The 13,218-nt window shown below is 49.3% G+C and overlaps 1 protein-coding gene across 2 annotated transcripts in view; it reads left to right on the top strand.

Annotated features, from left to right (window-relative positions):
• Window positions 1-13,218, top strand: part of LOC119442275 (zinc finger MYND domain-containing protein 11-like) — an 81,238-nt gene that overhangs the window by 29,718 nt on the left and 38,302 nt on the right. Inside the window, exon 1 of one of the 2 annotated variants that reach the window (XM_037707091.2) lies at window positions 10,827-10,937. The exons of the other annotated variant lie outside the window; for it this stretch is intronic. The gene's annotated coding sequence lies outside the window, so the exon portion shown is untranslated. Of the gene's footprint in view, window positions 1-10,826; window positions 10,938-13,218 lie in introns of those variants that run through there. 2 annotated transcript variants of the gene reach the window in all.

Below are 13,218 nucleotides of genomic sequence, written 5' to 3'. Positions count from 1 at the left end.
GCCTTGGAAGTTATGTAGACCGGGAAAACAGCTTTGGGGTGCAGACAGAGTAGGCGCGCGGGCGCTGTGAACTTGGTGAGAGCGCTCTGTTGGTACCGATTCGAAGAATGCATATCATATGGAAAAGAGCACACTCACGTAGGCCACATATGTTCTCCGACAGCAACTGCGCATTTCGCGACCGCGCGCATGGGGAACCGCCGATCGCGGCTCAGTCTCGCGCGCGCAGGGACAGAGGCATGCCGACAGGCCACATTTCCTGCAACCCTTGGTGACGTGAAACGTGAAATTAATTAACTTCTTTTACTAAACTTTGGCTCAGCAGGCAGAGACAAATGGCGCGTCTGAGCGCCGTACACGGCACGTCTACGTTTTAGTTAAACAGACTAGTAAGGACAGTCGTTATTACATCACACTTCGAAAAGCACCCTTTATATATTATGTACAACTGGACGAAAACGACAATGCTTAATGCAGTTCACATTCTTGGCGTGAGATAATCCTACCACTAGCACGCCATCGTGCCTTATAACTTGTTGCTTTATATGTGTCGCACAACGTGTAATACAAAAGTAAGTTTGATGTGTTGAAATAAAATGAAAAGGCAACTAGTATATTAAAGATGTATGCAGGTTTCTTAATTGTGCGCGTTGGCGCAAAACTAAATTAAAGAAATTTAATAGATCGCGTGCCATCATGAGTATACATTAGAGCGTGACAAAAAAAAGGCAGAAAGACTGGGGACCAAAATGGCTAGCCACCAAATTTGGCGGTAAATAGCGGTCAAAATGTTGGTGTTGTCACCACCCTAAAACAGCGCTTGAATGTATAAGCTCCCTAGTTGAAGCGATACACAGCACGAAGGTCACTTCGCTCGCTGCTGCTTCCGCGTTTCCAGCGTTTTGACAGCGCGTGTCCGCGGTCATCGAGTGTGATGTGTTCATGTTTGCCTGTGCGCGCTGCCACTATATACTTGTTAATTTTGTTAGCAAGCGAGTGTTTACTAGTCGATACGGCCGATAACGGTATTATCCTTACTTGGTATATGGTTCTGTGCTAATTTGCTATCACAATCGACATTTTTTGTGGGTATACACCAACTTACTATGCATACATATGCTATTAAATGTGAGGAGGTTAATGCAGCGGGATCTTCAAGCATTCCCGATGACGTAGCGTGGGTAGTCAATCGGATCGCTCACCCAAGTGACATCACTTTTTTTTTTTTTTTTTTTTTTTTTTGCGGCTGAGTACATTAAGGAGCAGTGCCGCTGCGATCGGTAGAGGTGTACATCTTTAAACCCTTATAATAATTACTGCGATCGGTAGAGGTGTACATCTTTAAACCCTTATAATAAATTACACGTTTTACGCAGAGCGCTTAGATCTGTTTCTTCATGATCAGAAGGACCTTCCCTGCCGATTTAGCACGTTTGTACGCAATCGTCAAAATTGTTTCAGGGTACCCTAATTAAAGCTCAAAATAATTTTTGACCCTTTAAGTCCAAAGATAAATCTTTAAAAAAAAAAAAGAACGTGCAAGCTGTAACATGTCACAAGACAAGTGCACTCAACTCTACAAAGCCTAAACACAATTCAAGGAAGATTAGAAGTTCAATTTTATTTCTGGCCTAGTATGAAATGTTTGTTGAGTGAATCTTAATTAGTACGGTAATTAATGATTCATAAACGTTACTATGTGGGCTTTTCTCTATGTGCGTTCTCTGCGCTTAAATTGCAATATTGTGGTGTTGGCCTTTGCGGGGCTAATGCATTATTTCCCGACCGCCTTTGGAGCGCGACTGTTTCACCACATAACACAGCCATCGCACGCGCTCGCGTGGCCCTACAACCACACAGCTTTGCTGTGGCGGACTGGCATTGATGTCAAGGCATGAGGTATTGTATGTTCTTGAAAACCACAGTGATGTGTATATTTATAAAGTCGGGCATCTTTGCTCAGGTTTAAGCCTTTCTGCTATACGGTTTGTGTGAGCTTTGACGAATAAGTTGTTAAAACGTTTGGATGGTTTCCCGCGTACCAGTTTCTTCACTTAGCCCTGCAAGTATGCACCAGGTTTGTAAGCTACGACGTTTCAAGCCGCTGTATCATTCATCATGCAGTGGTCAGGAGTGGCTCAATGGCTGTGGCCGTTCTGTTTTCACAGTACTCGCAACGCCCGTACGTATAGGCATTACAGTTAGGGGGAGGTTAAAAACTATGTGATTACACAGATCTATATAAGATGTGATTACACAGACCAGTGCGTATTGTACGCATTGTTACACTGACACATTAGTTAATTTCCCAGACGTATTGCATGTGCCTTGGCCAAACGAGCAAAAAGCTATGGTCCGTTCTAGAAGGCTGCGTGGAAATGTTGTGTTGCTCGGTAGTCAGTACTGGCATCGGCGCTACCGCGAGAAATCGGTACGCTCTCTATATATATGAGCACTTATGCACGCATATTCGTGTTGCGATATTGTTTTGGAACTCACAAATTGTATGCGTGCTCGTAAGTGTAAAGAGCGGGAGACGGCTGTCGAATCATGGCAGAAGCCATCTCACGATGAACGTCGAGGTTAATACGATTAGCAGTGAATGCAGACACGCATGAGGCGTGTATGCAGCCGACCTCCTCTGTCGCACTTCCCTCTGGAAATGCTGCGTCATTCAGCGGCGCCGCCGCTCACAGAAGTATCAATATATATACGTTCAGACAAGTTCGTCTGATTATATTTGACGTATAGGTTCGATACCGCCTAGCATGGGATACATTTTAAAGTGCACTTAAACTGAGTGACACTCTCCGTAAGTGCACTTAACTTGCCCGCTTGACAGGGGTATTATTTTTTTATGCCGTTTAAGAGCGGCACGTACCCAGTGACCCAAGTTGGCGTCAAAGAGGGTCATTGAAGAGCGGTCGAAAGAATACTAAGTTAGTCTGATGGTTGGTTTCTAACCCTGTTTCATCGGCACATCAGCCCGATGCTACTCATTAGACCATGGAGTACCCACTCCCAGTGACCCAAGTTGGCTAATCGCATTAATAATGGCAATAGCGTCTCCGGTCACCGTTGTCGACTTTTTAATTTCTTAACGTGTCCGGGGTACCCCATTCCCCATCAGGCTACGCCACTGAGTGTAACTATATGCTTCCGGCGTGGCGCAGCGGCCGTGGCAGTGGTATGGTACCCGTGTTCGTGCGTTAATAACTTCGAATCCCCCACAGTAAGGGTTCTTTCATGCGATTAGCATTCTAAGCGTACTTCAGCCACTTTGTGTCTATGTATCCTCTTTGTCGGCACCGCCGTGCAGTCTTCGACCACGGTGCACCGTGTTGCAGCGCATATTGAACTCTCTGTGCATTTCGTAGCTCGCGGCATTCCCGCTCGTAAAACCAAAACTCCGCAGTCCCACGAGAACGTGTCGCACCGCGATCGACGGAGCGGGCGTTGCCGCGCTGGCATCCCCCGCTTTCCAGCCCCGGTAACAGCGCGGCGCCAGTGCAGTGCCCCCACTCCGCGCTGCCGCCGAAACGCTGGTGCCGCGGGGCCGCGCGGGACCGAAAGCGCGCGCGCGGTGCCTCGGCCCGGGATTCGGCCTCTGTCGTCGAAATTGCGCCTGCTGCTGACGACGACGCTGGGAGTCCGCCGCCCCGCCCCACCGCGTAGCTCCCGCTACGCTGCTGTGCTGTGGGTGCCCTGGCGGTGAGTGGTGGTGGTGGACGACTGGCGCGCCAGTCGAGCCCGGTCGTGCTCCCGTCCCGCTCTACGGAAAACCGTGGCGCGGCGCTGGCGTTTGCTTGGCTTTAGCTTGGCTCCATCGGCCACGCCGCCACGGCCAGCGGCGCGGGGAGGCGTGACGACGTTGGCCTTGCGCGCGTAGCGGCGGCAGTGCCCGCAACTACTCCCGCACGTCCTTCCTCCGCTGTGACGTCGGCTCCGGGGTCACTTGCTTGAGAGTGCTCGCTCACTCTCCCTCGGAAATCTACCCTCGCGTAATCCCTTGTTGCGGGGCGCTTCCTCGTGGCTTTTTCGGAGGAAGTCTGGTTTTTCTTTTTTTTTTTTCTTTCAATTGTTGCCGGAATCGGTGCCTGTACATTTGTATCCCGATAACCGTGTCCTAAGCAGTGCTTGCGCTTGCTTTGTCGAGAGGGGCACTTCGCGTTCGTTACTAACTCGCCGCTTAATTGTTGCTGTTCAGCAACATATAGAAATTTTCTTTCGGATCCCAGTAACGGAAGTGCGTTAGAATGCGTCGAAGTGTGCTGAAGCCTGCTGAAACGCATTAAAGAACAAGTTCACGTTTGTTCGAAGAAAAAGATTACTACGGCCACGAAGCTGCAGTGTTGCGCGTAGCAGTGCATGCTTACATTCATATCTGGCACGTATATAAACGCAGTGGAGTGCTCTTCCTGCAGCCGCGTAGTAGCTTTGAGAAACACGACGCATTTATGAACGTATTATCTAAAATGGAATGATTTGGTAATATTTTTGTGTGCGACTGTACTTATTATACCGTTTGCTTTTTTTTACAACATTAAATATTGTGTAATTACTCAGTTTGTCTTATGCTTTACTTGTTATGCTTGTGTTTGGTTTTAGTTTGGTTTTATTTGTTCACACACATGTATGCACTTTTGCAACACGCGTGCCGTGGCTGCAGCGACACTCTCGAGAAAAAAAGTGCAGAGGGTGTCGCCATTTGAGCAATGCGCAAATCCCCTGTTTTCCGTCGTCTGCTTTCTTTGCGGAGCGATAATACACTGGCCTACCTAGCAGCTATCGCTCCATCGCGCATAAAAAGAAAAATGTCGCAGTTTTACCCGAAAGGCGAAGCATCAATTGCGATAGCAAATTAGTAGAGAGCTATACGGAGTAAGGATAGTAGTTTTATCAGCTGTATAAACTTGGACATGCAGCAGCACCAGCAACGCGCAGAACTGTTGTCGACGCCGTCGGTGTTTTGCCCGCGTTCGCACCGAACGCGCGCGGCGTTGGTGACTGTTGCCGGTGCCTTTTGGGGCGGCTCGGAGGTTTTCAACAAGAACAGGACAGTCGTCGAGCAGCGTAGGAAGTCTTTACCACCTTTTCGCCTCGCAACGTTTTTGTATAATTACGCATTTGGTGCCGCAGCTAAACGTCGCCTCCTCTCCCTCCCTTCCGTCCCCCCACGGCCTTTCGCGCGACGGAAGAAGTCGCGTTTGCACTAAATATATGGTGATTGTAAAGGAGGAGAGAGACACTTAATTCTGCAGCCTTTCATGGGGCACATACAGCACTCGCACATACAGCATACGGCACTCGGCGACGATTTCATCGCCGTTGGACGTCATATGGAACCTCACGGTGACGCAGATTGCAGAAATCCGCTTTGAGTGTCCATATAATTGCTATCGCAATAAAAAAAAAGTTTACGCAGAAACTCCTCTCGGAGTTGTCTAAGTATGCGTAAGCATTGTGCCACTTGCTTGATCCTGCCAGTATGTACAAACGACAGCGCTGCGGCCACACGAACTGGTGCGGACGGCGGCGCAAGGTGCATTGATAACGCAAGCAAAGTACTGCAGGTGGCGGCGCCAGGTGCGCTGATTACGTTCCGATCATCATAAGCCGTTATCGATCTTTAGCGCCTTGTCCATCCGTGTCGAACCATTATGACTTGTGATCAAAGGACTACGGTGGTGGCACGGACCGATCAGGCGTACTCTGGCACGGCCGCGCGGAGCGTATCTTGAAAGCGATCTGCGAAGCGGACAGAGTGCCGACTGCTGGCAGCTCCGCGCTCTGTGTTTTCGCCGCTCCGCGTTGGAGAGAGACGCGCGGGTCCACATCTTGAAAGCGAGATTGTCTACGGACGGACGCACGCACGGACAGTTTTTTTTATTGCGATAGCAATTATATGGACACTTCTACCGGATTTCTGCCGTCGTCGTCGCCGTCGCCGTGAGGTTCCCTATAGATAAAATCTTCGCCGCGCGCCGTATGCCCGAGCGGAAGCGTGCGGGGACGCGCGCTATCACGGAGAGCGAACGCACTCAATCACCCACGCGCAAGCAAGGAAGCGGGAAGCCAGCGCCGGAGGGAGCGCGGGGGGGGGGGGGGGGGCGCACTTCTACCTGCCAACAACCGCGCTCGTCGCTCGTCCGCAACATTGCGGAGCGCCACGAAATCTGCCGCAACTTTTTTCTAGCGAAGTGGGCGAAGAAATAGTTCTTCTAACTTGTTTCCTAGAAATGGACAATGAATAAACGGAAGAAGCTGGTCTCGTAAACGCGGTGTGGGTTCCGCCTTACAGCTTCAAAAGCGCGAGAAGTTGGGTCGACCCCAAGCTTCGTTGCTGCACCTCCGGTGGCTCGCGAAGTAGAATTATCGCGAGTATTGACAGTGCGTTTTATGTACGGGGGGTACCATGCACTCTCGCAGTCAAAGTGTGGATCTAGATCGCGTCGAGCACTATCGCAGCCTACACTTTTGGTGCCATGTACCATTTTACGACGGATGTGTACATGCTAGCTTCCGGTCGAGCGGAGACGACTGTTCCGCCGCGATTCCGCCCTCGCCATAAAAAATCGGTCCGAGACAGATACTGCACGTTTCCGCCTGGTTTGCCCGCTTCGTCCGCCTTAGGCGGGCGATTTTTAAAGATTTTTGCCGCTTCCGCCTGCTTCGAGGCCAAGTGTGAACGTAGCCTTAGAGAGAGACGCGCGGGTCCACATCTTGAAAGCGAGATTGTCTACGGACGGACGCACGCACGGACAGTTTTTTTTTTTTTCGTTGGGTAAGCATAGAAATGGTTACGCTTTTAAAAAGGAAAAGTTACGAAGCTTGGGTAGCGTACGCCATGACGAAGCACGCTGCGCTAAGGGCTGGCTTATACGGGCTGCGCTGCCGGCCACTGTATGATCACTCCTCGAAGAAAGCAGACAGCGTAAAGCATGGGGGTATGCGAATTTCCGGAATGGCGAAACCCTCTGCACTTTTTTCTCGAAAGTGTATCTGTGGCCACGGCTCGCGTGTTGCAGCACATATTTAGCGCGTATGGTACCTCCGAACGCCTCTACAATAAAATTACCTTTAAAAGGGAAGAGTTCCGTATGTCACAGTCGATTTTCTTTATTTCGCATGTATTATAAACGCTTCTACAGCGAGGACCGCTACAACGAAGTTGCCTTTACAACGAAGGAATTGAGGCCCGCCCGACTGCTAATCTGTTGCTTTACAACGAACGCATCTATAGAGGCGCCGTCGCTCAACACCACAGCAAGGACCCTGCGGGAAGGTCCGGGTTTCGCAGTAGCTACAATAGGCATACGTGGCCCCCTCTTCCCCCAACCACACTCACCCCATGAAAAATAAAGCGAAATTGAGATCCAACGGGTATGTTAGGATCTATATGTGAAGTGAAGCTATATCGTGAGACGTGCTATAGTATACAACTAAATGTAAAGTGTACAGTTGTCTTCATTTTCATTTTACGCAACGTGTAATTTCGTGCTGTTTTTGCACCGCAAGTGTCGCAACGTTAATGTCATGCAATGTTTATATTTATGCACCATACACTCGCCGTTCACGAGCTGTGCTAAGATTCAACCACCAGTCCTGGTGGATGCACTTTCTGAGACATCGGTGATGTTTGATCGGAGGAAGGATGGTGTGGATTAGTGTATGCAGAGAGAAGAACGACACATACTAACAGCGGAGCTGTCTTTAGTCGAGCGTGCGCCGTCGATGGCGGCGCCGTCACGCAGGAGCAGAGCCGGAAATGTCACGTGACCCGCTCGCCGGGAGGAGAGGAGCCGACCAATCGGAGCGCGCGCCGGGGAGGAGGAGAGGCGCCGAGTGTTTGGGCCGCGCGCTCTTCGCACGATGGACGCCGCTCGCTGTTGAAAGAAACGTACGCGACAATCGCAGAAACAGAACGACCACAGCTCCGCTGTTTCGACAGATTTCACTTCGTGGAACTGGCTGCATTTTTTTCAATATACCCCCTCCCCCTCGTGTCACAGTGGTGCATACCCATCTTAGGTGATTGGCCAAGAATGGGCACATATGCAGCGGTCCGAGAACTATAGGGGTAGGTTTAAATCTAAAAAATAATATCGAAGAAACCGTTGATATTTAAGCGCTATTCCTTTAAGAGCAATTGTTTGCATTAGATGTATATACGAAGCGACATTACATGTACATGGTTTATGTCGATCGTTGTTTACTATTACGCACGACAGAGGTGCGAGCCCTGGCACTATTTTATATACCGGGTGTCCCACATAACTTGAGCCAAACATAAAAAAAAAAGCCGGCAGATCCCACGCCCTGTGGGAATCGATGTTATGCGAAGCAGTGTGCGGGGGAGCCTACCAAGTTAACGAAAAGACCATGAGAGCAACAAGACGTAGGCGGCTATTTCATGACCTACATGACACGCATGTCATGACATTCATGCCACGAGTCCTCAGGAGTCCCTTTAGCTACACCTAAGAGACCTTAAGGCGAAAGCCTAAGTCATGGTCATGGCTATGACTTCTACCACAATCCTTTAGCGTTTACTTCACTTAGTGCCCACGTCCGAACCCATTCCATTGGTTTTTGAGTATTAATTTTTTTCGCTGGAGTCATTGTCATTTTTGCTGAGTCATGCTCATGGCTATGACTTCTACCACCATTCTTTAGTGTTTCATTCACTTAGTACCCACGTCCGGACCCATTTAGTGGCTTTTGAGTGTTAATCTTTTTCGCTGGGCCATTGTCATGACCTACATGACACGCATGTCATGGCCTATCACTTATGTTCGTCATACACTCCTGTCATACTATGCCAGTTTTGGTACCTATCAAGTTGACGAAACGACCATGAGAGCACCAGGACGTAGGCGGCTGTTTCATGACCCACAGGACACGCATATCATGACATTCATGTCATGACATATCATTTATGTTCGTCATATATATACTCTTGTCATAGTATGCCAATTTTGGTACATACGAAGTTAACGAAACGACCATAAGAGCACAAAGACGTAGGCTGCTAGATAGATAGATAGATAGATAGATAGATAGATAGATAGATAGATAGATAGATAGATACTCTCAAAGTAGAAAATGTTCGCCAAGAAATGTAAATGCCACGTAGCTGGACAAAACCAAGGTAATGTTTGCCGTCGCTTGGAGATACTCAGATTATATTTTGCATTCCGCCTAATTCCATAATTAGTCTTAATTAATTAATCAACATCTCAAATATTATAATTAGGTTAAGAGTGTCTATGAGAAAATTATAGACCAACATGAAAAACTCCCGATACAGCTTTCTGTTCCTCAATACGTGCTACATAAAAGTGTTTTTCCGAGCGTGAAAGAAGCCCGCGAATACACGCAAAGTGCCTCGAGCGGCCAGTCGCGCGGCAATTAAATTTTTCGTGTATTCGCGGGCTTCTTTCGTGCTTGGAAAAACTTCGCGGCATCTTCGTGATGGTGTTATGAAGATAGCAATTCTGGGACAACTGTCTGGTAATTTCAAGACGAGCGGTTCAGATGAGTTTGGTCTGGTTCTGGATCTGGTTTGGTTCAGAGAGTTGTGAGAAGAAAAAAAAAACGAATCTTTTTGTCGATTCCGTACGTAGTTTCTCCGCCAATCGCTTTTGACTGTGCGAGATCGCCTCCAATTTCGACGGTTTCCGTAGACTCCCATACTTCTAACTTCCCAGGCAATTTAGAACGGGTTTTCGGCGACGAATAACAATACCACTCATTTGGAATGTGGGAGCCAGACGTGTAAAATCTATTTCCTCGGGACATATTTAAATGATGGGCTCTCTGATAAGTTTTATTCGTGAAAAACGGCCCTATCCCGCAGAAACTCCACCTGTGTTTACATCCCCGGCCGCCTAGCTGTGTTGATGTCACTAATTCCCGGGCTTGTTTTCGCAAGTACGTGTCGTCAGAAATAAGGCTCATCCTGTCCCCTACTTGCCCCAACTTATGGCCACTTATGCTCTCGGCAACTGTGTCCACCCGGAGATTTCGTGTTGAGCTTGACGACGCTGGTCTGCCGATTCGTTGCAGCTCCTCGGGCAGCGGCCCGACCAGCGTGTCACGTCGGTTTCTCCCCGTGTTCGTGGTCGAGGACTCGAGGCTTGCGCCTCAATCCGAATGGTTGGCTCTGCTTTGGTGTCTGAGCTTTTCCACGGGCCGTATTCTGAAATGTTCCACGTTCCACTTCGGCGATAGTTCGCTTTTCGCCTTCAGGCGCAAGCTGATTGGCTGGTTGAGCAAAATTGAATAACGTCGGGCTCAACGAGCCAATCACCTCATCCAATTTCGCTGAAACAGCCAATCAGCGCGCACCTGAAGGCGAAAGAGACCAGAAAACGATCGCCAGACGGCGCTACTGCGCCTCATGACAGCGCCCCCGATGTGGAAATGTCAAGCAGCGCGGTCGCGCCTTGGTGCAGTCATCGCTTTCCTTCGCTGCTCGTGCTCACGGCGCTCCGTTTTCGACGGCGGCATATCGCGTGCTTGCTGAACAGCGCTGCAAAGATTGCAATGCGGGTTCAAGAAGGTTGCCGACGCCGACAGCTTTTATCGTGGCGGCAACCTCAAGAAAGGAGAGCGTCTGCTTCCACACGTGTATGGCATTGAACAAATTGTGGGCGGTGATGTGACAGTGAAAGCGAAGTGCGTGTCGGAGGTGTCCAACAAGATTGTATACGACATCGAGTTAGAGGTACACACCCGAGTTCAGTAATTTAGTCACTTCTATTTCTCTATGGTGCAGTCACAAAGCGGTCATGTATGCTTGCAGAGATGTGCAGAGACGGTGACGATTGCGGTTGGTTTCGTTGGTCACGGCTGCTCTCATTTTGGCTCCCAGGGAGTGGCATCAGCACAGAAAGAACACATGCATTAGACACCAATAAGCCAAAATTAACGGTGTAAGTACTACATATGCGCATAATGCCTTATATCATGCTGTATAAATATTTAATGTATATCATGCCTTATTCAATGCAGATATTAGAGTCATGGCAACTAATTGCATTAGTGAGCAAGGTATCTTTTCACTGCTCATGAGAAATCGCTCTACAAACTGCTCCGCGAAATGAACCCAGATCACGGTAACCGGCGATTACCTTGGGACCATAGCACGAGCGCAAGAATTAGCGATACATGCCTCATCAAAGCAAATCTACTTTCTCGTCGGGCGAATGCCCCGCCGCAGCTAAAGTAAGCTCACGCTGATGGCCGGCTACTACACGAAACGAAGATTCTTTGCAGGAATAACGTGCAAGGTGGCAATTTAAAGCATGCTTGGATATTGTGAACCTAGAAAGCATGGCCAAGCAACAAGCATAATGCGCACGTCTCGGGCAGCTGCTTTCCGATCTGCCGCTTACGCACGCGATGACCGCAGCTTGCATTAAATATATACGGATTGCCACCACACAAAAGACAAGTAGCGCGCGGACCCTTTCGTTGCCTGCACAACTAGCAATTTAAGTTGGAGCGTTTGGAAAATAGATATAATTCTCTTGATCTCGTCCTTGCCGATCACGAGTGAACGAACAGTACAATCAATTAAATTCGGGGGTTTTACGTTTCAAGACCACGATATCATTATGAGGCACGCTGTAATGGAGGGTCTCGGGAATAATTTTGACCACCGGGGGGTTTTTTAACGTGAACAAGAAACGAAGTACATTGTAACAAGTGTATTCGTGCATTTCGCCCCCCATCAAAATGCGGCCACCGTGGCCGGGAATCGAGCTCGCGTCGTCGAGCTTAGCGGCGCAGCACGTATGCACTTACCGCTAAGCTAACACGGCGGATGTCACCGTACGATTCAACTACGCGACACGTCTAAACAAACGGCCATGCGCTAAATACAGGCATATTACTATTGCGTTTTTACAGATCGGCAGTGATATTAAACGCGAATTCGAAAGTACGCGACTTGACTCGGCGCACTGCAGTTATCCACGCTTGTCGTCTAGCTGTCCTTCTCGTACCACCTCCCCGGAATTCTGTAGGACTTCACGGGCGGCTTTCGACCTTTCGAGGCTGTTGTGGCAATCAACAACACAGCAGTATTGCGTGCCACCTTTCCTGGTTGATGAGGTCGCGCTCGCCGTCGCGTAAAGAACGCGCACGATCGCTCGCGCCCTAGAGAACACGGGCGCACGCTGGCCCAACGACGACCTTCGACACTTCCATCTTTCCGCCAGGGGAGTATTCGGCGCTGGTGCCGCGCCGGCGAACTTTGGGTTACCTCGTCAAAGTGAAACGTTTCATAATACAAAGCGGGGACAGCCCGTCATGTGCTTCTTGTGGTTTTCCGGTGGTTCCTCTGCGACATTGGAGCACGTGGCATTCGAGTTCTCGGCCTTTCTTGGCAGCAGCGCATGTCGCTCCTGAGAGACCACCGTCGTCCTGCCTTCGAGTGCAGTTAGTTCAGCGAGTGGCGAGACCTCTGTGCATTCCCGGTAGGTTTTAATCGATGCGCACACGTTCGGGGCTTTGCCAACTGCTCTGCGCACATTTTATCCCGGTATGCCTACGGAACTTCATCTATATCTCGATTGCGGTGTACGAATTCGGCATCCGCATGTGTTGCTGTCGCACCCGTTATCTTTTCGGGTGAGCGTGCGCTGAGCGCAGGTGGCCTGAAAAATTACCGTGACATAGCAGCGATTTATTTTGCAGTGATGCTACCGCTCGATTCGATTGTACATTCACTCTATAGTTCCAATTTCATCGCGCTCGCTTTCTTTCTTTCCTCCACGCTTTTGAAGATGATGCCGTTGACAATCATCCAGTAATAAAATTTAGTCTGATTGCAACTGTCGCGAAACGAGAGTTCCGTACGTATGCGAGGCGAGTTTCCTGGAAGCGCGCAGCGACCACTCCTTGATGTTGAAAACGAAGCAGCATCTACGTCGTTATCGTGATTGATGCACGCGGATCTTTGACTCCCGGTAATCGACCGCTGCCGTTCGGTGTTGGTGATGCCTTGTGGCAATTTTGTTACAAGCAGGGATCGCCGCCCGTTTTCTCCAGTGCTGACGCAGTCGAATCTTTCGACGGCCGAGCGCGATGACGTACGCTTTAAAAATAAAGTTTGCAGCGCCTTTCGTGATATCTTGTCCCAAACAATAACGTCATGCGCGGCATGCGTGTTATCAGCGTGATATATCGCATTCTTGACTGCACCTGGTT

Source organism: Dermacentor silvarum, chromosome 2, assembly GCF_013339745.2.
Source record: "Dermacentor silvarum isolate Dsil-2018 chromosome 2, BIME_Dsil_1.4, whole genome shotgun sequence".
NCBI lineage: Eukaryota > Metazoa > Arthropoda > Arachnida > Ixodida > Ixodidae > Dermacentor > Dermacentor silvarum.
The sequence above is the reverse complement of the archived record's forward strand: the minus strand, read 5'-3'. Positions and strand labels throughout refer to the sequence as shown.